Source organism: Ziziphus jujuba, chromosome 1 (assembly GCF_031755915.1).
Source record: "Ziziphus jujuba cultivar Dongzao chromosome 1, ASM3175591v1".
Classification (NCBI taxonomy): domain Eukaryota; kingdom Viridiplantae; phylum Streptophyta; class Magnoliopsida; order Rosales; family Rhamnaceae; genus Ziziphus; species Ziziphus jujuba.
This window is the reverse complement of record NC_083379.1, coordinates 43,642,806-43,668,362: the sequence shown is the minus strand read 5'-3', so window position 1 is coordinate 43,668,362 and position 25,557 is coordinate 43,642,806. Positions and strand designations below refer to the sequence as shown.

The window sequence follows — 25,557 nt, the reverse complement described above, 5'->3', positions numbered from 1 at the left end:
TTGTCGCCATGTTGTGATCAAGTCATCACCAACTCTCCTCCGGGTGCCTTGCTCATTTGTCCACCATTGGAGTGCATAATGGCCAAACTCCATTGCTGCCAACTTCACCTTCTTAGCCTCCGAATAATTATGGCAATCGAATATCATCTTCATCTTTTCTTCCCACTCCAAATTTGCCTCGGGATCACTTTTTCCCATGAATGGTGGGATGTTGACCTTGGTATTGCTAAGATCGTCATCTGTTTCTTCCCTCCTATACCTTCCATGGCCAGCTCTCTCTTGGACAGCAAAGGTTTTGTCCATGCCTTCCTCAAAGTTTCCACCGAAATTCTCCTCCTTAAATTCCTCTCTCGGTCTCTCATGGCCTCCTCGTCCTCGACCTCAATCTTCATGGAATTCTTGCCTATTTCTTGTGTTCGGCATTCCTTGGCAAACTTCTAGCCTTCCCATCCTTTGATTCATGTGCTCAACTTGAGCACTCACCCGCTGTAATTGTTCCAAACAGCTTTCAATTCCGTTTGCTCACCACTCCCGATAGCTCGTGGATCACCATGAAATCCTACGGACTCCTCCTTATTAATTCGCATAGGTGGGTCTACTCTTCTCACCCTTGAATCTGCCATGTTAGTATAAATAATACAAAAATAAAATAAATTCTCACCAAATTCACTCCCTCACATGTTTCACTCAATATAAGAACTCGACACTCGTGTTTGCACACTAATTTCGGCTTTTAACCCTCTTTTGTGCTCACACTCTCTTGCCTTTTTTCCTCTCAATGAATTATATCAAAGTTCTAATTAAAACACCCAAAAAAACAGCAATTAGATCATAAGTATGTTTTAATTAAACTTATCAACAAAACAGTAGCAAAAAGTAGGCACTACGGAAGAATTTAATAAAACCTAGTTTTTGGCTTTTCTAGGCAAAATAAAGCGAATTAAGGAGAAATCTTTGGAATTTTTAAGAACTGGACCAAATTGTAAGAGATCATGAGTTCAAGAATAAAATTCTCAAAAAAGAAATTCAAATACGAACAAGAATCAAAAGGAACAAAAATATAGAATAGTGTTGGTTATGGTTCTTGTAATTCAAGTTTTGTATCAAATTCTTTAACTAATTTTAATCCAATAATTTAAGCACCCAAAATTCCAAATATCCAGTAGCAAAAATAATTCTCCAGAAACTCAAAATATCACAAATCAAATCTCCAAATCAAACAAGTTCCCAAACTCAAATTTTCAACACCAAATTCAACAAACCCGAAATTTTTTTTTTACTCGGCTTTACCTCTTCTTTTTTTTTTTTCCACTCACAGAACATAAAAAACTGTAGTAGCAAGAATAATTACCAAAATTGCAATTCCAACTCCAAAACAAACACCAAACCCGTGACCTCCCAATCAAAAATTCAAATTGTGTGATTTTTATTTTATTTTTTTCCGCAAACCCCACTCTTCAATTTTTTTTTTTTGAATATATGAATGCAAATATTTAAGACTAAAACAACAAAGAAAAATCAACTAAAACCAAAATTAACAAGAACAATGATGAAAAACAACCAACAAACTAGCAAACAAAAAATACGATAAAACTAGGAAATCCTAATTCAATTAGGAATGAATTTTTTTTTTTTTTAAATGCAGAACGTTTATGGGATGGATGCAACCTTAACCTAATGCTAAAATTGCAGAATAACACAAAAACAATAAAGCAAATAAAGATAGATCAAACCTGAACAAAATTTAGCTCTGATACTAAATGATATGAACCTAGGACGACCTGCCCCTAAACCCATATTATATTAGCCCAGATCTAATTATGTTCAAGTTCTAATGGTTACCTTGACCCCTAATCAATTTGTGATTAGAAACCTTGGTATATAATGAAGATGCCACAATAGGTAATGGAAGGCCTATTGATAAGTCAAACTAAAACACTCATTCACTAATGATGTTTTAGGTGTTCAAAAGAACAAAGAGAATTCAATCTCACAAATAATTTTCTGTATAAAATTCAAGCTTCTCTTTCTCATTGAAAATAAGCCTTTAAATAGGCTTTGAATGAACAAAATAAAACCCTAAAAGGATTAGAAAATTTCGGCCAACATAGAATCCAATTAGGAAATTGCCTAATTTCACATTCTTTCCTAATCTAATTTGGATTAATTAATTTTCTTATTTTGAAGTAGAAATTAATTAATTTACAAAGAAAATAATAAAATAATAACTTTCCTAAACTTATTTGTCCAGCAAATAAATACAAAAAATCCAAAAAAAAGTCAAACGCAAATTAGAAAACGAGTTGACTAGTTTGACAACTAAGCTGACTTATGTCTGATGTCTGAGCTAACTTATGTCTGCCTGATGTCCGAAGTCTAAGGTCAGATGTCCGAGGCATGGGTGTTTGATATAAAAGGTCCGATGTATGGGTGTCCAATATAAAATGTCCGATGTATCAGCCTCCACCATTTGGATACTTAAAACAGGTCTTTTATCTTCAGGTATGGACAAGCCCTTTTGAGAATGCATTACTTTCTGCATAAAGGCAGCAAGGTTGACCTTAAACCTCTTAGCTTGAGCCCTAGTTGTAACACTCCGTCCCAAAGTACAACGGAAATTTTCCAACTTTGACCGAGGGTGACCGTTGATCGTTGACTTTGACTTTGACCGTTGACCAAAGAGGTCAAAAGTTGACTTTTTGACTCGGATGGAATTCTAGCTTGACTGAGGTACCGTTACAAAGTACACGTTGGCACGAGTTCGTAGACTAGTAGCACGTCGAAAACGGAGCTACGGTTTGAAAGTTATGAGCCAAACAAGTTGAGGTCCAAACTGTCCAAGGGATGCCGAAGTTAACTTTTTTATTCATGCAAAGTTGAGCTTTGACTCATGCATGGTTGTGAAGTACTCGTCGATACGAGTACATAGACTAGCGGTACGTCCGATTTGGACATGTGGGTTGAAAGTTATGGACCTGTAGAGTTTTTCAAATACTGTATTATTTTAATATTATTTTTTTTAATGTGTAACAATGTGCCACGTGTGACTTAATAAATGTGACCATGTGTCACCATGGTGAGATGCCACATGTCAACCATGCTTAATACCATATTATTTTATTATTGTTATTTTACATAATAATATTATTTTTAATATTATTTAATTAATTTTACTTTATTTCTTTTTTTTTTTCTTTTCCCCCACGTGGGAAAACACCCGAGCCTCTTCTTCTTCTTCTTCCTTCTTCTTCTTTTCCTTTCCTTCCTCCCTCTCAGCCTCATCGTTTTTGTTCTCACCGGCCACCGGAAGGATCCACGCGCCGGCCGATGTGAAAGCCCGCGGCTGGGAGACACCGGCGGCCAAATCTCCGGCTGAATGGCCAGTGGATGCACCGGGATCGGCCTCCAACCCCGGCGGCCGGTGTGTCGCTGGTTTGCCGATTTTCCGACAGCCACCGGTCGTGCAACCGATCCTTTCCCACTAATTTGGACCATCTAATTCTGATTCTGAGCTCCGATTAACTCAATTCCCGTCGATTTGTAAGATACGAAGGGATCAAAACCGGCCAAAGCTTTTTGGCCATCGGTGGTTGAATTGAGCTCAATGGAGGTTGGTAATGTGATCCTCATCTCATAAGCTTTCCATAGACATATAATTTGTCAATTTTGGTTAACGTTTGTGTTAGACCCCCCGGGTATCGGATATTATTTACCTGAATAAAATATTAATTTATTTGACTGTGTGTGAATTGTGTTCTAGGAGTACGGGTGAGTCGTGGAATTGATCCCATGGAGGATCTTAGGTTAATTGCGTGCTCCAGGTGAGTGACCCACCTTCAAATTAATTTCGGAAATTAAATTTGTGAATATTTTGTGTGAATTGAATATTTGAAATTGATATTTTATGTGCCAAATATTTAGTGGTTTTATTTGTGAAAATTTGATGCCCAATTGAGTGAATCAAAATATTTATATATTAAAAAAATATTTGATTCAAAGAATTTTATGAAATTGAATTGAAATTATTAATTATTAAATTAATTTGTTGGAATATTTCATAATTGAATATTTCCAAAATATGTTTATGTGTTGATATCATGAGAATTTCTATCTAGAATGGTATTGCTAATTCATAACGGTTTTAATATACATTTTGGTGCCAAAAGAATATATTTGGAAATTTAAAGAAATTGTGGTTTGATTTATTGTAATTATTGCTATGGTTATTAGTTTTAAAAATTGTTTTGGGGTATAACATAATATATATGTGTTCGAATAATTTGGCTTATATACCATTTGATTGAATGTTTGGATTATGCATATAAAAATATTTGCCTTATTAAATATGAGTTGTCATTTTACGTAAGGTTTGACAATGTATTAAATGGTTTTATATTCTAATGGGTTCATAAGTGAACTTGGAGTAGTTAAATATTTTGGTATTTAAATTGAGATTTTAAATCATTTTGGAAACTATTTGGTTTGAGAAACCAGATTGAAAATCATATAATTTTAAGCACGATCAAATATTTTATAATTTTAGGTGCTTAAAATTGGTTTATGGTGAATATATTTCACTGTGGTATTTCTGGTTTTCGTATGAAATGATATTTTGAGATTTTGAAATATTTGAACAAGCGGTTGAACTTGACAATTAAATTATGATTATGATACAGTAGGATACTGTATCGGTTATTTTAATCGATGTACCATATAGTACTAGAGTTTGGTTCAGTATTATATTACAGCGTGATGGGTTTACTATGGTGCCGTGAGGTTGGTTTCATCCAACGGTTATCTATTATTACCACGGACTGTGAGGTTGGTTCATCCGAAGGTTTTAGTATTATTACCACGGTGCCGTGAGGTTGGTATCATCCAACAGTTTATTATTGCCACGGACAATGAGGTTGGGTACATCCCGACGGTTATTTATTATTTCCACGACACCGTTCATATATTGAGGGTCGTGAGGTGGGTGTATCCCACGGTTTACAGATTGGTACGTCGTATGGTATATTGTATATGTTGTATTTAATGTTGTTTTTATTAATTATTTCAATTGGAAAACTTAATACAAATTTTATGGAATTTTATTATGTTTTTGATTACTTATTTATATTAGTGTTTTAACAGTGCATTTCATCTTGATTTTTCTATTTATATTGATTTGGTGATTTTTAAAAGATCTTAATATGTTTTTACCATTTATCTTAAATGGAGGTTTTAAATTGACTTAATTTTTTTTTCCCTTTACTTATGAATGACGGGTTTTGTGAAAAGGTTTCAAAAGGGGAACTTTTCCAACCGAGAGAATCGTAAGGGTTTTGAGAGAAATTATTATTTCCAATTAATTATTATTTATCTACTTAGTTATTGTGGTATTATAATTGTACAGTAGATAGGGTCACTCACTGAGATGATTAGCATCTCATATTTTTAAATTCCGTTCCCCTAGGTCCAGGTTGGGAGATGTTGAATGTCTGGGGCGAGCCCGACATCTCAGCTCATTGCCGAAAGTCCAAGAAGCATTTCTTCCCTTTTTCCTCTCCATCTTGCATTGCTTCTTTATCTGACGTTGTATTAATTCCAGATTTATGTGTATAATGCTCTGTATACTGTATCGGACATTTATGTATTCATTATGCACTGAGTTACTGTTATTCTTTTGGAGTGCTGTAAATTTGTGGAATCAAATTGTAGTAATGTGGGAGGAATAAGGGGACAATTATAGAAGTGTGTTTTCAGTGTAGGAAATTTTTGGTTAGTCCTACCTTTAGGGGAGGTGCTGCTAGATTTTTCATTGGAAGGTTCGGTGGTATTTCCCTGGGATCAGAGCTTGTCTAGGGTTCCGGTGAGGGATTTTGGACGGGTCCTGACACTAATGATCGGTCCAGTCTTCATCCGTATCGGATCAGTACCCCAGTGAGTTGTCGTTTGTGTGAGCTCGGGTGGATTCGCATCATTATTAATCCAGTAGTTGATGAACCAGTAGTTGGTCAGGATGAACCCATTATTGAAGAGCAAGATATTCTAACTATTGTAGATGCTGATGTGCCTTTGAGGAGGTCACAAAGGGCTAGGAAGTCATCTATACCTGATGACTATGAGGTTTACTTCCAGGAGCATGATTTTGACATAAGTGACGATTTAGATCCAATCACTTATGAGGAGGCCATAAGCGGTTCACACTCAAAATTTTGGTTGGATGCAATAGAAGATGAAATGAAATCCATGGCATCAAATGATGTTTGGGATTTGGTTGAGTTACCAGTAGGTAGCAAGCCTATTGGATGCAAATGGGTCTTTAAGACTAAAAGAGATTCTAATGGTCAAGTGGAGAGGTATAAGGCTACACTTGTAGCTAAATGATTTAGCCAAAAGAAAGGAATTAATTATACAGAGACATTCTCTCCTGTATCTGCAAAAGATTCTTTTAGGATCATTATGGCAATTGTGGCGCATTATGACCTGGAGTTGCACCAGATGGATGTCAGAACTGCTTTTATAAATGGTGAATTGTATGAGAATGTATATATGGTTCAACCAGTTGGTTTCCAGTAAACAGGAAATGGTAATTTGGTTTGCAAGCTTAAGAAGTCAATTTATGGTCTTAAGCAGGCTTCAAGGCAATGGTATCTCAAGTTTGATGAGGTTGTCACCCAAAATGGTTTTAAGGAGAATGTTGTTGATAGACACATATATATGAAGGTCAGTGGGCGCAGTTTTATATTTTTGGTGTTATATGTTGATGACATACTTCTAGCTACTAATGACACTAACCTATTGGCTGAGACAAAGCAGAAGCTGTACAACCATTTTGATATGAAAGATCTTGGTGAGGCTTCTTTTGTTTTGGGCATCAAGATTGTTAGAGATAGGACTAATTATGTGTTGCAATTATCTCAGAGAGCATATATTGGTAGAATCCTTAAGAGATTTGATATGCATAATTGTTCTCCTGGAAGTGTACCGGTCACGAAGGGTGAAATATTTTCTAAGGATCAATGTCCCAAGAATAATAGAGAGAGGATGGCGATGAGAAATGTTCACTATTTTTCAACAGTGGGTAGTTTGATATATGCTCAAGTTTGTACACGGCCTAATATAGCTTTTGTTATGGGTGTGCTTAGTCGATTTATAAGTAATCCTAATCCTATTCATTACCAAGCAGTTATGAAGGTCTTTAGGTATCTTCGATCATATGTTGAAATATCAACATACCAATTCGCTTGATGTAGTTGGTTATAGTGATGCAGATTATAAACGATGTGTGGATGATAAGAATCTACCACTGGATATATATTTATCATGGCAAGAGGTACTGTATCTTAACGGAGTGTCAAGCAGTCAAGGATAGAATCCTCGACTATGTAGGCAGAGTATGTGGTGTGTTATGAGGCTACTTGTCATGCAGTTTGGTTTTAGAATTTATTCGTGATTTGGGAGTGGTTGACGCCATTGAGAGGCCTGTTATGATGCATTGTGACAATACTGCAGCAGTACCTTTCTCCAATAATTTAAAAGGTACCTTTGGTGCGAGGTACATTGATATGAAGTATTTTATGGTTAAGAAGAAAGTTGAAGAAGGCTTCATTATTGTTGTTCACACACATACTTATAGCATGATGGCAGATCTATTGACCAAGGCCTTACCAGTAGGCATATTTGTGGAGCATGTGTCGCATATGGAACTGTTAGGCAGTTGAAACTGCTGTGGGTCAGTGGGAGTTTGTTATATTTTCTGTAGTAATATCCATGTTAAGTGTTATTTATTTCTTTGAGTATTTTGATACATTGATTTATGTGGATCATTATTTATTTATGAGATGATTTATTACACATATTATTGCTCCTATATTTATAGGCCTCTTGAGACTATTAGTCTATGTATATGTATATGTTGATCCACAAATGCTATGGTGAGTCCCTACTACCTAGTTTGGGTATATTGTTGTATCCTGTCGATACACAATGTGCTCGAATGAAATGGTATTTGTGTATTGGGGGATTGCACGTGCTCAGGTGAATCTTTACTACCTATACTGAGTTTATGGCATGCAAAGTGCTCAGTTGAAATGGTATTATGTTTTGGGAGATTTACTGAGAGAATCTCTACTACCTAGTCTAGTATATTGTTGTACCCTGTCAGTATGCTATATTTTTAGATGAAATGGTATTATGGTTCAGGAGATTTTGTAGTAAGTGAGTTTGGATTATATATGATGATGATTATACAGTCCAAGTGGGAGAATGTTAAATAAATAAATAAATCGTAGACTTAGCATAATCAATTACTCACTTACAGGGCCCATTTATGCCATTAATGAGACTGGTTTATTTTAATATTTTGTAGTAGAGCCTTTGGTCACACACGTTCTATAAGACTTTAGTTGGCCTCTTGGACTGGAGGACCAATTCTCTTTATAAGCCTAATGACTTACCCATATTTTTTCTATTATTATTATATTATTAAATTATTATTATTTTTTGTGTGTTAAAAATTAATGGGTAAGTCTAATTTGCAGAGACTATAAAAGGTCTAGGACAAGCAAATAAACAAAATACCATATGGTATTTTGAGATTAGGGTTTTCAGATATATGAGAGTGGTTTAAAAGTAGTGTGTCCATCGGCACTACTTTACATTGTTTTTCTGTTTTACAGAATTAAAGATTCTATTTATCAATGGCTGCGTTTGGCGGTTAGTAATATATGATTTATGGAATTTATTATGTATATTTAGATCCACAAATTCTAAAATATATAGCCAACGTTTGTCTTTTCCACTGTTGGTGTGGTCTCAGGTTTCATTAGCTTAGATTGTGGGCTTCCAAAAGACACACGTTACACAGAGCCAACAAAAAAAATAGATTACATTTTGGATACACCCTTCATTAACAGTGGCATGAGCAAGAGCATATTTCCAGAGTATAAAGTTGGTGACCAACATCAGGTAGCATTAGTAAGTAGCTTCCCCCAAGGATCGTAAAACTGTTACAGTCTAAACGTTACAAGAGCTACCAAGTACTTGATCAGAGCCACTTTTCTATATGGCAACTATGACGATCAAAATAAACTGCATGAATTTGATATGTATTTGGGACCTAATTACTGGGTTACCATGAATCTTAGCTCAGCAAGTTTAATTGTCATGAAAGAGATCATACATATTACTTCGAATTCACGACACCATCTACAGATATGTCTTGTAAACACTAACTCTGGGACACCTTTTATTTCAGCATTAGAACTGAGGCCTCTCAAAAATAATACTTATGTTACCAAAACTGGGTCCTTGGCACTGGATCGTCTCTTGGATATTGGTTCAACTGCCAACCAATCATATAGGTACTAATTTAACCACAAACTCATTAATAATTCAGAGTTCAGTTAAGTACTAGCTTATAATTAATTACTGAAAGTACGAATGAACTTTCTTTGTTTCTATATATATATATATATATATTAAGGTATCCATACGACGATTTGGATTGCCTCTGAACGCCCTATACCCAGAAAGACTGGAGCACAGTAACAACTTCGTTTACTATAAATTACGCCCAAACTAGCATTGCTTTCCAGACACCGTCTATTGTGAGGAGCACCTGCGCCACGCCATTGAACACTAGTGCTCCCTTGGAATTCCACTGGGAGGCACGAGATGAAGGTAGCCAATATTATATGTACATGTATTTTGTTAAGCTTCAACAACTCTAATCCAACCAGTCCAGAGCATTTGAAGTCCTTCTGAATGGGGAGAAGTGGTTTGATGGAGTTTTTGCCCCTAGGTACTTAAATTTATTGGGCATGTACAGTAGCATAGCTTCGTCAACATCAAATTATAGTTTCTCACTGGTTCCGTTGAAAAACTCAACTCTCCTACCAATACTTAACGCCCTTGAGGTTTATACGGCAATAGAATTCTCGCAACCAGAAACAGACCAAGATGATGGTATATATGCTTTTGCTTTCCCACCACATATATGTTAACTAATTCTTAGTTTCTCAGTTTCTCTGTTTATATATACATATATATATATATGATTAATATCGGATGTGAGTATATCAGTGGATGCCATCACCAACATAAAGTCAATTTATGGACTAAGTAGAAATTGGCAAGGAGATCCATGTGCTACAGTAGCATTCTTATGGTCAGGTCTAAATTGCAATTACAAAGATTTTGATTCCCCCAGAATCATATCCTTGTAAGTCTAAAATTAATGAAATTATTGATGCTACTAGAATCCTATCCTTGTTGTTTGTTGATTCAGCTTTCTCTATAGATCGATAGACTACTATATATATTAATAAAATTATTTTGAAATGGCAATCAGGAACTTGTCATCAAGTGGATTGACCAGAGAGGTAACCTCATACATTTCCAGCCTCACTATGTTAGAATCATTGTGAGTACTAAAACTATAGAGTAATATTGAATGTCCACATGGTTTCGAAGAGAAATATTGAAGAAAGACTCGATTTTGGTTGGCTACTGATATCATATCTTATGACAATCTTAATGGTAAGTTTATGTAATTAATTAAATTGCTCATCTCAGGGATTTATCAAACAATAGCTTAATTGGACCAGTTCCTGATTTCTAACTCGATTACGAAACTTGAGGTTCCTGTAAGTTGTAATTTGGATTTAGGATTTTGGTTCTGCAACTTTCGATATTGTAAGAGTTAAGAATTAATGTAGGGATAATTCAAAAATTTTGATTAATCTGTTGACAGAAATTTGAAATGCACATGCTCAGAGGTTCAGTTCCAGCTGAACTCATCCAAAAGTCACGCACCGGTTTTATATCATTAAGGTATGTATCATGTCAAATGCTGTGGACCCACATTACTATCATCAATACACATATTTTAGACTATGTTCGGATTTCTAAATTTACTAAACCAAGGGGAAAAAAGTGCAAAGTATATTTAAATTATTATTATTTGATGGGAGGAAAATTGTCAACAGAATACATGTAACTTGAAAGTTTAATATTTCATGAAATTATGTGAGGATCTATATCTTCCTCCATTTTATAAGAACAAACTACAGCCATAGCTCCTTCAAGCACAAAAACCTTAATAAAAAGATGATTTAATGTGCTAGCGTTGGAGAAAATAAACATCTTTACGCATCCAATCCATGCAAAAAGAAGAATAATATTCTCATTCCACTAGCATCATCAATTGGAGCACTGGTAGTCCTGTTAAATGCAGCAGCTATCTTCCTATTCCTTAAACGAACCAAACAACAAGGTAATATTTTTCCATTAATCTGAGCCTTGGAGTGAACAGCATTTTTTGTTTTTTTTCCCATAATATGATTATGAAACTTAGTGCTATCAACAAATGTCACACCAGGTGCAAGATCGACTTTCAAAAATAGTTTATTGGAGCCTAGAAAATGTCAATTTACCTACTCTGAGATCCTAGCAATGACAAATAACTTTGAGAGAACTCTTGGTAAAGGTGGTTTTGGAACAGTTTTCTATGGCCTGATAGAGGACACTGAAGTTGCTATGAAGATGTTGTCTTCTACATCAGTTCAAGGATATCAACAATTTCAAACAGAGGCATGTCTTCTATCATGTATATGGATATAATTTTTATAGTTTATTCATAGAATGTACTAATTAAGTAAGAGATTATTTCTAATTAATAAAATAGGTTAAGCTTCTAGTGAGAGTTTATCCTGGAAACTTGACAAGCCTTGTTGGGTACTACAACGAAGGAACAAACATGGCTCTTATATACGAGTCTTGGCCAATGGAAATCTTGAGTCATATCTTTTTGGAGGTTTCTAAAGCTACATTTCTTATAGTGGTGCATGATATGATTAAGGTTCTATAGAAGATTACATAAAACAGAGCATATTAATTATGTTATATTTATTAATCAATTTTGTGCAGGAGATGGAAGTGAAAATGTGTTAAGTTGGCAAGGAAGGATTCAAATTGCCTTGGACGTAGCACAAGGTTTATAATAAATTTACTTGATTTTGATTTTGTTTTTTTGTATTTATTTAACCAGTTGTAACTTCAATATATATATATATATAATTATTATTATTTCTAATATGGTAAGTTTGGGTTTTGAAATGCAGGATTGGAGTATCTACATAATGGATGTAAGCCACCTATAGTACACAGAGATGTGAAGATGTCTAATATATTATTAGCTGAGAATTTTCAAGCCAAACTAGCTGATTTTGGGCTATCCAGAATGTTCCCAAGTGGTGGTGGCACTCATGTGTCTACCGCTATTGTTGGTACCCCTGGTTACCTTGACCCTGAGTAAGTTTGTGTTATTTGATCATTTGTTGGTGTCCTTCAAAATAAAAATTTATAAAATTTATGAAACTTTTTATCAATGAAAACATACTTTATGACAAGGAAATTAAAAAAAAAATGAAAAGAAATTTGGTTTAAGGAAAAATATAAAAACTATTAGTGGGTATAGTTGATAAAGAGTTTTGCTAAAAATGGTGCTTTTTAAATAGACCCACATTGAATCATCGTGTTTTGTGTTGCAGATACTACAAAACAAATAGGCTAAATGAGAAAAGCGATGTTTACAGTTTTGGAGTAGTTCTATTAGAGATAATCACAAGCCGACCTGCCATAAGTAGAAGCCAGGAGGAGAGGACTCACATAAGCCAATGGGTTAGTAATGTGGTTGTGGATAGGGATATTAGAAGTTTGGTGAAGCCAAAGCTACAAGGAGATTTCGAAGTTAATTCAGCGTGGAAAGATGTTGAAATAGCAATGGCTTGTGTATCTCCAATATCCTCTCAAAGGCCAAATATGAACGAGGTGGTGATTGAACTCAAAGATTGTTTAGCGATTGAGGTAGCTCGAAAGAACCACATCCCTTTTACTCATACAGCAGCAGCTGATTACAGTGAAATGTTCTATGTAGCTTCGTCTACCGGGTCGATCAATCCCTTACCAAGATAACACAGTTTATTGATTATGTTGCTAATCCTTCTAGACTTTAGAGGTTTAATTTTCAGTTGAACTTCAACAATATCAATGCATCCAATTGCCTTTTCATTAAATTTGTTGTTCAATAATTTAAAAAAGCTCTGTGCTTCTCTCTATGCTTCCGAAAGAAGGGTCTAGATGTTAATAACTTAAGTAAATGATGGCTGGGCTGCCAAGCACATACATACAACCCAAAACCCAATATTTTAGGCTCCTTAATCCATGTCATTATGATTTTTTTAGGGGAATTTGGCCCAATGCCCTCATAGGAATGAGCTTAATGATTTTTACCCTTTCATTTAATATTTTTTTTTATACCCTTTCAATTTTTAATAATCCCAAAATACCTTTATATTCAAATTAAATATTTTTTTTTAATTTTTTTCTGTTTTTTCTTTCTTTTCTTCACCCGACTTTTCTCTTCTCCTTCATCACCCTTCCCCCAAAGCTGGCTTATCTCTTCTCATTCATCAAGCTTTCTTCACTTAGTTGCCCTTTTGCCAAACAGCCCCGTTTCATCTCTCTGGTTGTCAAAATTCCATACAAAGAAATTGATGGTTTGGAATTCAAAATTAGGGTATTGTGAAGAAGGAGGACGTGGATTTGTATACGAAGCTCAAGGGTGGTGCTTCATGGCGGAAGCAAATGCCCATGCTTGCTGTTTTGCTTGGTCTCTATGATAAAACGTCTGGTCTATTTGCTTCATTTTTACTTTGACTTTTCGATTTGATTGGTTTCTGGGGTTTTTTTTTAAAACATTTGTGGGTTTTTTTTCTGATTAATTTTAGGATAAGTTGGAATCGAAATTAGGGTTATTTTTTTTTTCTTTATGGATATTCTAGATATTTAATTATTTTTTTTTGAAACTTGTATGCTAAATATTTTAACTAACTGCAGATATTTCCTTTGATTTCATCTAAGTATCAAATCGGTCTCCGTTATATTGAAGGTGCCTGTATGCTTTTAATGCTGTCACTAAAGTTTGGCATTATACCAATTGTGGTGCCAATTGGTGTTCGAGATTTTGACATTAATGGGGAACTTTGGTCAAATTGAGATTGATACCAACAGAGCCTTTTGTAGGAGCAGCAAATTCGTGTTGTCACCATTCCGCTTGTTCAATTTAATGGGTATGTCATAAATTCTGAGCCTTTTCTATGCCATATTTGACAACACAACTGTCATAAAATACACTGTCTTAAGATACTAATTCGTATCTTAGTATAGTTGTTTTTACCTTGTTACTATCTATGTTAACTTATCACACGTATGTGCAAGCAAAACACACATAAAGAGCTGATTTTGATAATGGCATCTTATAATTCCGCACTTTAGGAATATGAACTTCTCTGGAAATGATTGTCTGATCGTGTATTTCCTAGTTTTTGTTATAGACAACCACAAATTTTCATCATCTAAACCCTGTATGTTTAGTAACATACACGTTAGTTTAATAACAAATGGGTTTTATCATTTTCCTTTTGTCGCCTTAGTAACTAGCTTCTATACTATACGTGATAGACTTCTTACGATTTGTTTATCAATCACGTTTTGACTGAGAACTACTTTGCGGGATATTTTTGTTATACTCGCTATGCTTGACTGCAATTCGGCTTTAATATGATAGGTGGATTTATCAACATTAGGGAGGCTGTTTATGTAACACCCCGTCCCAAATCACACCGGAATCCATGCATGTTGACCGAGGTTGACCGTTGATCGAGCAGGTCAAAAGTTGACTTTTTGTCCCAGTTGGAATTTCTAGTTGACTAGGGTACCGTGGCGAAGTGCATGATGCCCCGAGTTCGTAGACTAGTAGTACGTCGAAAACGGAGCTACGGTTTGAAAGTTATGGGCAAAACAAGTTGAGGTGCAAACAGTCCAAAAGGTGCCAGGAGTTGACTTTTTCTTGTGGTGTAATTTTGTTTTGACTCTTGTATGGTTGTAAAGTACTCGTCGATATGAGTTCATAGACTAGCGGCACGCTTAAATCGGACATTTGGTTAAAAAGTTATGGACGTTTGAAATTTGCCGGATACTGTAATATTTTATTATATCTGGCTTAAGTGCACAGTGATGCCATGTGTCATCACCTGATTGGTCCACATGGAATGAACAGTGTCACATGGTAGCTTTTATTTGATAAAAATCTCGGGGAAGAGAGAGAAAGAGAGAGAGAGAGAGAAAGAGAGACCGACCGGCCGCCGGAATTTTTAAATTTTCCGACCGATTCACCTTACACGCACCAAGCAGACGGAATCCTCTCCCCATTTCCAGCAAAACCCCAAAATTTCACAGCCGTTGGCCGCCGGACGCGCCCGGATCGAGGCAGCGAAGATCGGCGGTGATTTTTCCCTCCACCGCCGAGTGACCCCTTTCCGGCCATTTTCAGGCCACACGTGCCAGTCACCCCTCACCACCTCCTCAAGTCCGACCTACCCACCAAATTTCATGGCCACCGGACCTCCGACGCGCCGGGATCGGAGCATTTTTCGGCGAGGGGCCGAAATTCTTCAAACCCCGATTTCTCCGCCGTCCGGCCTCCGTGTCCGTCACCGCCGATTCCGTTGGATTCCTTTCCCCTCGATCTACAAATCTACAAAAAATCTCAGCCAACGGCCACCGCACGCGCCGCCGCCGGCGACGGTTGCCGGTGATCGCGGCGGCTCGCCGGAAGTTACTGTTCCGACGAGTACCCAGTTGCACCGTCGATCCCTCCCGGCTATGTTCAACCTCCTGAACCCGAATCCGGCATCCGTTTCGGCCAATTCGCGATGGTTTGGGAGAATTGCGGAGTCAAAACCCAAAAGCTTTCCGGCGAGATTCCAACCACCTCGGGTCCGATCACCGGAAAGTAAGACCGAATCCGTGATCCTCATCACTTGAGCTTCGATTCGGTATATAACTCGTAACTTTTAGTTGTCGTTGTGTTTGCTCCCCAGGTACCCATTTGGGAATTACCCGAATAAAATATTAATATATTTGGTTGGTGTACTGTGGATGTTTTAGGTGCGCGTACAAGTAGTGGAGTTGATCCTGCGGAGGATCTTAGCTGATTTATGCGCTTAAGGTGAGTAACCCACCTTTAAAAAATATTTTGGGCAATTAATTATGTTTAATTGGTATTTAAATTATGCTCATGTGGTACAATTTAATTATGGTTTTATTGTGATTTAATTTATTTATTATGCATAAGCAAAGTATATTTCGGTAATAATCGTACGAGGTTTTAAGTATTATTTTCGGGCATAATTAGGTTAATTATTTTATGAAAATATTTGTTTAAATTGTATAAATTATGCCTGCGGTATTTTAATTGTTGAACCTCGTGTTACGAGAAAATTATGGTTTATTTGTCATCAATGTTTTCGTACCGATTTGTTAAATAAAAATATGTGAGATGGTAAGTGAGAAATTTTGGTATATTTCCCACGGTAGTTTTGGAAAACGGTACAGTTGGTTTAATAATTATTTTAGACGCATTCATATAGTATTGGTGTTCTGGTATATGTATATGTGGTTCAGTGCGCAAGTATTATTATTTCACCCGTGAGTTGCCATTGGACCGTGGGCAGGCAAGTTTGTTATTGGCCACAGCCGCCCCCCTCCTTGGCCGAGATGATGGTTTCAGCAGCGGTACTGTCAGGACGCCGAAGTGGCGTTTGCAAGTTTCTCTCTTTAATCTCCCCGCCAGTCGGTGCTCAGGACGCTGGGTATCGGAGGGCATCACCGGTATATGGTGTGATGCGTCAAGCGTAATTTTCAAATAAAGTTTCAAACCCCAAAGGTGTTCAAAAATTATTTATTATACTTTATTGCATTTTAATTATATATTGGGGTATTTATTTATTTACTGTTTCTCAAATGGTTTGATCCATTGGTTTTCGGGAAGTACGAATATTGGGTTTTGTGAAATTGTTTTAAAAAGGGAACATTTCCAACGGAGTGATTTGTGAGAGTTTTGAGGGAAAAATTATCATTTCCAACTGTTATTATTTATTTATTAATTGTTGGTATTAATTCAATTCCCTTATTGTTATATTATTATTATTATTATTATCATTAAAAGTGTTCGGTAGTTAGGGTCACTCATTGAGATGATTAGCATCTCACGTTTTTAAGTTCCGTTCCCTTAGGTGCAAGAGGTGGTAGACGTTCTTCCGAAGCGAACCAATTTTCCGGTGCTATCGTGTTTCGAGAAATACCTTTGTACTCATTCATTTCAGTGTATTATCTCTTTCATCTTTGTTGTCTTTCTGTTGACTAGCACTTCATAAAGCTCTGTATACTATTTGGACACTTATGTTTTATTTACGCACTGGGCTACTGTTATTGTTGTGAAGTACTGTAATTTGTGGAACAACTTGTAGTTTTGCGGGAGGAATAAGGGGGTGATTATAGAAGTGTGTTTTTAGTGCAGGTAATTTTTGGTAAGTCCTACCCTTAGGGGAGGTGCTACCGGATTTTCCGTTGGAAGGTTCGGTGGTATTTCCCTGGGATCAGGGCTTGTCTAGGGTTCCGGGAAAGAATTCTGGACGGGTCCTGACAGTTTATCAATCACGTTTTGGCTGAGAACTACTTTGCGGGATATTTTTGTTATACTCGCTATGCTTGACTGCAATTCAGCTTTAATATGACAGGTGGATTTGTCAACATTAGGGAGGCTGTTGGCAAGGTTGAAGGTAAATATTTTTTTTTTGGGTCTTTTTTCTTGTTTGTTTGACATTTTTGTTTTCAATCTGTCTGAAGATTGCCAGTGATTCGTATGTTGGTTGCTGCATATTTTGTGTTACTTGGAATTTATTCATGAATTTTGGATTTTGAAATCAAAGGTGGAGTGATTATGGATGCATAACTATGTATTTGATGATTTAGTCTCGGATGATATTTTTTTCCCCAGAGCTTTCCTTTAGCTATTCCTGTGTAGTAAGGCTTCGACCATGCTTAAACCATATTTTCCATGAACAATGTAGCCTATGATCAATCAATTCATAATGTATTTCACTGTTGAGTAACTAACTTTAAAATGCATATTTTCTGCTTGCTTGTTTGAACATTGTAGAAGTGCCAACCCAATTGCAAAGTTATGTAAAAGTTCATGGTAGATTAAGTTGAAATTGTTCCTTCTGAAAAAGAGCTTAACTTTCCATGGTGTCACCTCTCTTGAGAATTTTAACTTCCTTTTATTTCCAGGTGATTTTTATGCACGGTGGAGGTCCAACGAGCAATTCCCATTCTAGCAAAAGCATATGGTGACAGCATGCACAAAATTCTGCATGTTGGCCCTGATACTTGTTTAGTGGTTTCTAAATTGCTAAAGGAGAAAGAAACTGAAGCCTCGGGTGTGGAACCATATGACATAGAGGATGCTGATAGAAACTGCAAAGCTCTTGTGAAGAAAGGCATTGTGCCTATTGCCGACATCAAGTTTCCACTTCCATACAGGCCAAAATCATTTTCTCTTGTAATTGTTTCAGATGCATTGGAATATTTGTCTCCTAGGTACCTTAACAAGACCTTCCCAGATCTGGCAAGGGTATCTATTGATGGGCTTGTGATCTTTGCAGGTGAAAAGATCATACAACTGTTAAATAGATTTTGTGAAAGTACAAAGGCTTTACCCTGTATTTTGTTTGTTAATTGCATTTCTATGTGGTTATCTGTTGCTGCTCTTTATGCTCTCTTTATTTTGAGTCTCTAGTAACTGTTTTTTTTTTTTTTTTACATTAATTGGCAATCTGTGCTTCCTGAACATAAGATATATGGATAATTGGCACATAAGTATCGTTTAGTGAAGACCATGAAAACCAAATTTTATACGAGATTATGATGTTATCTTCCAATATTGGTGCATATTTTCTTAATCCCAAGTTTCACAATTATTAAATTAGAATGCTTTAAGATTTTTTCCTTAATGCCTTCCCACATGCCAACGAAAGCAAAAGGTGGTAGGATGTTTTTAAAATTTTCTTATAAATTATGTTGTAATATTATGAGATGCTTTAAACATTTAATAAATTAAAAGAAGGTTCTTTGATATTCACATTTCTATTTGACAGCAAATTTTGATTTTCCTTGTTGTGTTTGAATGTACTGGACAGTCATAGTATTTTAATGATATAAGTTCTTTGAGAAAACTGCTCTTTTATGATGTTCAAACTTCAAAGTAATCTTTGCTTGATACTTATGGTAGTAAAACTTCTATATTGGGATGAAAAATATATGATTGTTTTCTAGTGACATCTTTTGAAATGTCCATTCAGGCTCTCCTGGTCATCGGAAAGCTAAAGTTTCAGAATCCAAATATGGAAGGGTGGTAAGAATATCTGCATTTGAAACTTATTTTTCATATGCTTTTCTTTTATTTCAAAAGTTATTTAATTCATTGTGATAAGCTATTACATTAACTGCTAACATTTTGTTATTGATCATTTTCATGATAATCTTCCTTTGCTTGAGATGGTGAGATTGGATGGAGAGGTTTAGGAATCAAAGAAAATATAAGGAATTTAAAAAGCTTACCGAAGAAAAAAAAAACAACCTTTTTTGCTTTAGGAATGAAAGGTTTTCATTTGAAAGGCTGGTTTATCTTAATATTTCAGCTCACATTGTTGTGCTGCAGATATTCCTGTGTCTCGTGGCTGCTTTAGTCTGAATATCATCTTATAAACAATTTAATTTCCTAAATAACCGACACACTGGCCATTTTTATTTTTATTTTCCTTTTTGAAGGCTAAGATGAGGAGTTCATCTTGGTGGGTTAAGTATTTTGTTCAGACTAGCTTGGAGGAGAATGAAGCTACTATCAAGAAGTTTGAGCATGCAGCGATAAAGATGTCATGTCTCAAAATGCCAAATTTTTTACCTTATGCCATTCCATTAACATTTTGAATTTTTTTTAAAATTTTTTTACCACTCTTGAAGCACTTGGAGGTGCTATTTTTGATAATTCATCTCAGATGATTTTTTCTGTAGGAGACTATCAATCTTTCCCCTCAGTTGTATTGTTCACAAGAATATGAATTGTATTATTTTATTTAAGTTATTATTTTAAAGTTAAAGCAAGAATGAGTGTGGTATGTGTTCAGAAGGGTCCTATATTGTTATCTGAGTACGCTGATTGTTATATAAACAGATACTTTGGTACTCTCAGTATCCGCTTGGTTTCTCAAGTTGTGAAACAAATTTAATATTGCATCCATTCTTAATCTGAAAGGGGAGAGAGCATATAGAGACACTAGAAGGAAATAAAAACCAGCTGTTACATTTTTGCTTTTTTTCGAAGGGACTATATCTTAAGTGAATGAAGAAGTGTTAATATATAGGTTAGAAGGTACTTGAAGAGGTAATTTTTCTGGAGAGGTAATTTAGGTTAGAAGGTACTTGAAAAGGTAATTTAGGTTAGAAGGTACTTGAAGAGGTAATTTTTCTAAACCTGTGAGATTGCAGAGAGGGGATAAAAAATTTACGAACCATACAAGAATGTATATATATTATACACGTTGGTAAGTACTCTTTTACTTATTTTGTTCTTTTCTATTATGGAACAAAAAGAATGAAAATGAAAATTAGTGTCTCTCAATCGTTATATCTCTATGATGTTTGCTTTTATCATCTTCATTCTTTAGCCTTTCCAAAACAAAATAATTTTAATTTGATACAAGGATTTTTGCTTAGTTGTGTCATGGAATAGAAATGGTTCTTTGTCCCCCAACATCTGCTTAATTAAGGTGGGACCTCTATTCTTTGCCTTTTTTTTTTTTTTTGGCATTACTAAGTTTCTATAAAGATCTAAACGAGCTCTGCTCCTTATGTAGACAGTCATTCTCCTTCAAACGTAACAAAATCCAATTGTCATTTGTTGTAGGGGCCAGTTGGAGATAATTTATTGGGCTTGGATGACAAGGGCAGGTTTGTCTATTAACGTACTTATGTTTCATAATTATCTGCTATATTTGTTCCTACCCTTCGTTTGGACAAGCCACTTTGACCACCAGCACGGCAAAAAAAAGCCGATTCAACTATGCTGTGTTTTGATTTACCTTTTTATCGTCTCGTAAGGTCCTATACCTCTGTAATGGCCATTTGGCATATGGGACCATTGATATAGTGCCTTTAGTACTAATAGTATCTAGCAGGAGATATCTTTTTAATTCATCATTAAAAAAAAAAAGGGGCACTTTTAATGCTTAAATAGACCCCATCTATATAACCATATGCTGTTATGATATAAAATCTCAAAGCCCCAAACTTAATCATATAGATAAAAGATTAAAATTCCTGGGACCATTTGAACTTGTTTTAATGGTATGCATTAAAATTTAGTTAGTTTTAGATTGTAGAATATTCCCAGCTTGAAAGCTTCTTCCAATTTCTTTTAGATTTGCATTTTTCCTTTTTATAAGTCATCTATCGTATTGTGTTAGTAAAATATCATTTTGTGTTCAATATTTTGTAAGTTTCTTACTGTTATAAGGATGCTATTAATGCCCAACGGTAATTACCGATGCATCGTCGGTAGTTGACATTTGTCCACCGTCACAAAAGAATCACCACAATTCCATCCGATAGCTTTGATAGTGTGTGTTTCCACCAAGAACGTATTAAATCTAGCTTTATTAATGATAATCGTTAACAAAATTAAAGAAAAAAATACATTAAGAAGTGAAAACATTTAAATAGTGTTTATCCGAAACCAAATAAGAGAGAAACAGACCTTAAGAAGTGAAAACATTTTAAAAAACAATCAATACGGATGGTGCGTCGGTAATTACTGATGCCGACGGTTTCATCGGTAATTACCGAAAGCCCTACGGTAATTACAGTTGACAAATTTTTTGACTCCCACAAGTCCCCTAATGTGTGTTTTGTGCAACAACATGCAAAATATACATTCATCAATGATCCTAAACAGCAAAATCCCTATAAAGTTCGGAAAAAGATCTAAAATTGCCAAAAAAAAATTGATTACCGTAGGGTCTTCGGTAATTATCGATGAAACCATCAGTAATCAAATTGCCCTTGCTAGAAAAATTACCGAAGGTTCCCTAGGTAATTACCCAAGGCCCTTTGGTTATTACAGTTGATAAATTTTTTGACTCCCATAAATCCCTTAATGTGTGTTTCGTGCAACAACATGCAAAATATACATTCATCAATGATCCTAAATAGCAAAATCCCCATAAAATTTGAAAAAAGTTCTAAAATTGCCAAAAAAAATTGATTACCATAGGGCCTTCGGTAATCAAATTGTCCTTGCTGGAAAAATTACCGAAGGTTTCATCGGTAATTACCAAAGGCCCTTTGGTAATTACAGTTGACAAATTTTTTGACTCCCACAAGTCCCCTAATGTGTGTTTCATGCAACAACATGCAAAATATACATTCATCAATGATTCTCAACAGCAAAATCCCCATAAAGTGCAGAAAAAGTTCTAAAATTGACAAAAAAATTTGATTACCGTAAGGCCTTTGGTAACTACCGATGAAATTATTGGTAATCAAATTGCCTTTACTAGAAAAATTACAAAAGGTTTTATCGGTAATTACCGAAGGCCTTTCAATACTTATAGTTGACAAATTTTTTGACTACCACAAGTCCCCTAATGTGTGTTTCGTACAACAACATGCAAAATATACATTCATCAATGATCCTAAACAGAAAAATCCCCATAAAGTTCGAAAAAAGTTGTAAAATTGCCAAAAACATTTGATTACTGTAGGGCCTTCAGTAATTACCAATGAAACCATCGGTAATCAAATTGCCCTAAATGGAAAAATTACCAAAGGTTTCATTGGTAGTTATCGAAGGCCTTTCGGTAATTACAGTTGACAAATTTTTTGACTCCCACAGGTCCCCTAATTTGTGTTTCATCCAACAACATGCAAAATATACATTCATCAATGATTCTAAATAGCAAAATCCCTATAAAGTTAAAAAAAGTTCTAAAATTGCCAAAAAAAAATTTGATTACCATAGGGCCTTCGGTAATTACCAATGAAACCATCAGTAATCAAATTGTCTTTGCTGGAAAAATTACCAAAGGTTTCATCGGTAATTATCAAGGGCCTTTCGGTAATTACAGTTGACAAATTTTTTGACTCCCACAAGTCCCCTAATGTGTGTTTCGTGCAACATATGAAGAGAAACAAAGGGTATTCCACTTTTAAATGAACTTTGACATGGATATGTTAATTCATACTTTATCAACCACTTTTAAATGTTCTTCTTAAAAAGTGATATAGTTGAAAATGTTGGGGTACCATTCCTTAAAACAGTTTTATGTTTGTTTCTTATCTTATGGACCAAATAATGATAATTTTGATAGATTTTCTAGTTAGCATAGCATGGGTCTGATAAAAAATCCTTTGAAAAGTGAAGCTAATTTGATTATACATTACATGTTAGGGCTTTGCTTTAATTAGCAACTGAAATTTGAATTATGTAATACACTAGAGGAATGTGTTTTTCTTACAAAATTTGTCATGATAGAGATATTCTTTTCTGTTATATCTACAGCATTTTAGAGGCTTAAGTTTTCCTACTATTTCGTTGGTTAGTCCAAATGCTGCAATCATCCATTATGCGTCACAAGTAGAAACTTGTGCTGAGTTTAATCCCGACAATATATATCTTTTTGACTCAGGAGCGAAGGCTTGTTAGCTATAATTAACTATTATATGTACTTGACTAGTAACGATTATGTAAAAATTACAAACTACATTCATGCACTTATTTTTATTAAATATTTTAGCTAGATAGACTATGTTTTCTATTGATACATTTTTAACTTATAAGTGGTTATCTTTATAGGCATTTATGCAGCACTTACATCGAACAACTGATGTAAGAAGGACAGTTCATTTTGGAAAACCATCAGAACATGAGAAACCATGCTATACTACAGTAAGTGCTAATCTATTTTGTTTTTCCTTTTTATTATCATTATTATTATTATATTTTTTTCAAGTATTGCAAAGTAATTTTGTTTGCTTCATTTTGCAGGTCCTTAAGGGTCATATTGCACTTGGGAATGCTCAATTTCCTAATGGAACGAATGGTATTTTATTTTCTTTTTCAAATAATGTATTTCATTTTAGGTGAAATGTATTGACCATATTCTTGTAAGTTTGTGATAGGAAGGTACATGTTCATTTTCCTATAGGGAATGCCCTAGACATTCTTGCTCGAGTTCCATTATGGAAAAATGATCTTGATTATCGGCATGGTACAGGCCCAAATGGAATTGGGTCTTACCTTAATGTTCATGAAGGCAAGTGTGTTTTACTATTTCTTTCCTCTATTATTTTTGTTTTGATTTCAAGGCTATAGTAAGTTTTCCTTTTTCTTCTTTTGCCCTGTTTAATTCATTTTACACATTGAACAGGACCCCATTTAATTAGTTTCAGACCACATGCTTGAAATGTACCACTACAAATTGTGGACTTCAAATTTCTTGTTTCATTGGAGCTTTAATTGTGGACTTCAAATTTCTTGTTTCAGAACGTCGTTACTATGAGGACAGGAGTTTTGGTATAAGGTTGGAGAATGTCCTTATAAGGTTGGAGCTCTAATTGTGGACTTCAAATTTATTTTATCTAATAAATTTTATTCTACATCTTCATAGATTGAGTATGATACAAACAGGAACTGAATAACATTACTACTAGGGTCAGTCTTAAACGACATCGTTTTGGCCTTCGAAGACAAAGAAAAATCACAGTTATTGTGTCTTCCCATTCAATTTGTTCAAAGATATGCCATGACACATAATCGGCTCTTAACATGTTATTTTGTCTTCCCATTTAATTTGTACTTAAGTCTCTCATCCGCTATGACAATCTGCAACTCCCTTCATAGAGAACCCTTAAGAATAATGCAATGGAAAGAATAGCTTAACAATCATTCTAATTGCATACTACATAGATTGAGTATAATACAAAATTGTATTCAAATTTTGTTAATGATAACTTGTAATGTTTTTGTCATGTGTCTTTTAAATTCGAATCAGTAAGAGTTTGTTATCATTATATATTTTTTTGGCCACTGTGTTGTTGGTAGTATTTATATTTATACCATATATACATATGTTTGTCCAAATATTTATATTTATATTTTAGCCTTTTACATATATGGTATATTTGATGGTTTGTTGTCAACAAGAAAATAATGGTATGGCAAGAATATTGTATTGGTGGCCTCAATATATATTTGTTCAATTTTTGCAAAGCAAATCATCACAATTCAATCCGACAACCTTCGATAATGTGTGTTTCTACCAAGAACATGCTAAATATAATTTTATTAATGATTCTAACAAAAGAATCCACAAAAGATTTGGAAAAAATGAGAAAATTACAAACAAATGGATTACCGAGGGTAATTTTTCAAGCAACTACAAATTGATTACCGTAGGTTTCATTGTTAATTACCGAAGGCCCTACGGTAATCAAATTTTTGTGCCAATTTGAGAATTTTTTTAGAAATTTTAGGATTTTTTCTCCTTAGGATCATTGAAAAAAGTATTTTTGCATGTTTTTGCATTTAACACACATTAGGGGACTTGT

The 25,557-nt window shown here is 35.0% G+C and overlaps 1 long non-coding RNA gene and 1 pseudogene across 1 annotated transcript; both read left to right on the top strand.

The window, feature by feature from the left end:
* Positions 1-7,032: 7,032 nt before the first annotated feature.
* LOC107403633 (LRR receptor-like serine/threonine-protein kinase IOS1) lies at positions 7,033-12,963 on the top strand (annotated as a pseudogene).
* Positions 12,964-18,878: 5,915 nt separating this feature from the next.
* On the top strand, positions 18,879-20,142 carry LOC107425073 (uncharacterized). Its single transcript, XR_007238699.2, has 2 exons — positions 18,879-19,306; positions 19,723-20,142. It is a non-coding gene; the product is annotated as an uncharacterized LOC107425073 (long non-coding RNA).
* Positions 20,143-25,557: the final 5,415 nt, after the last annotated feature.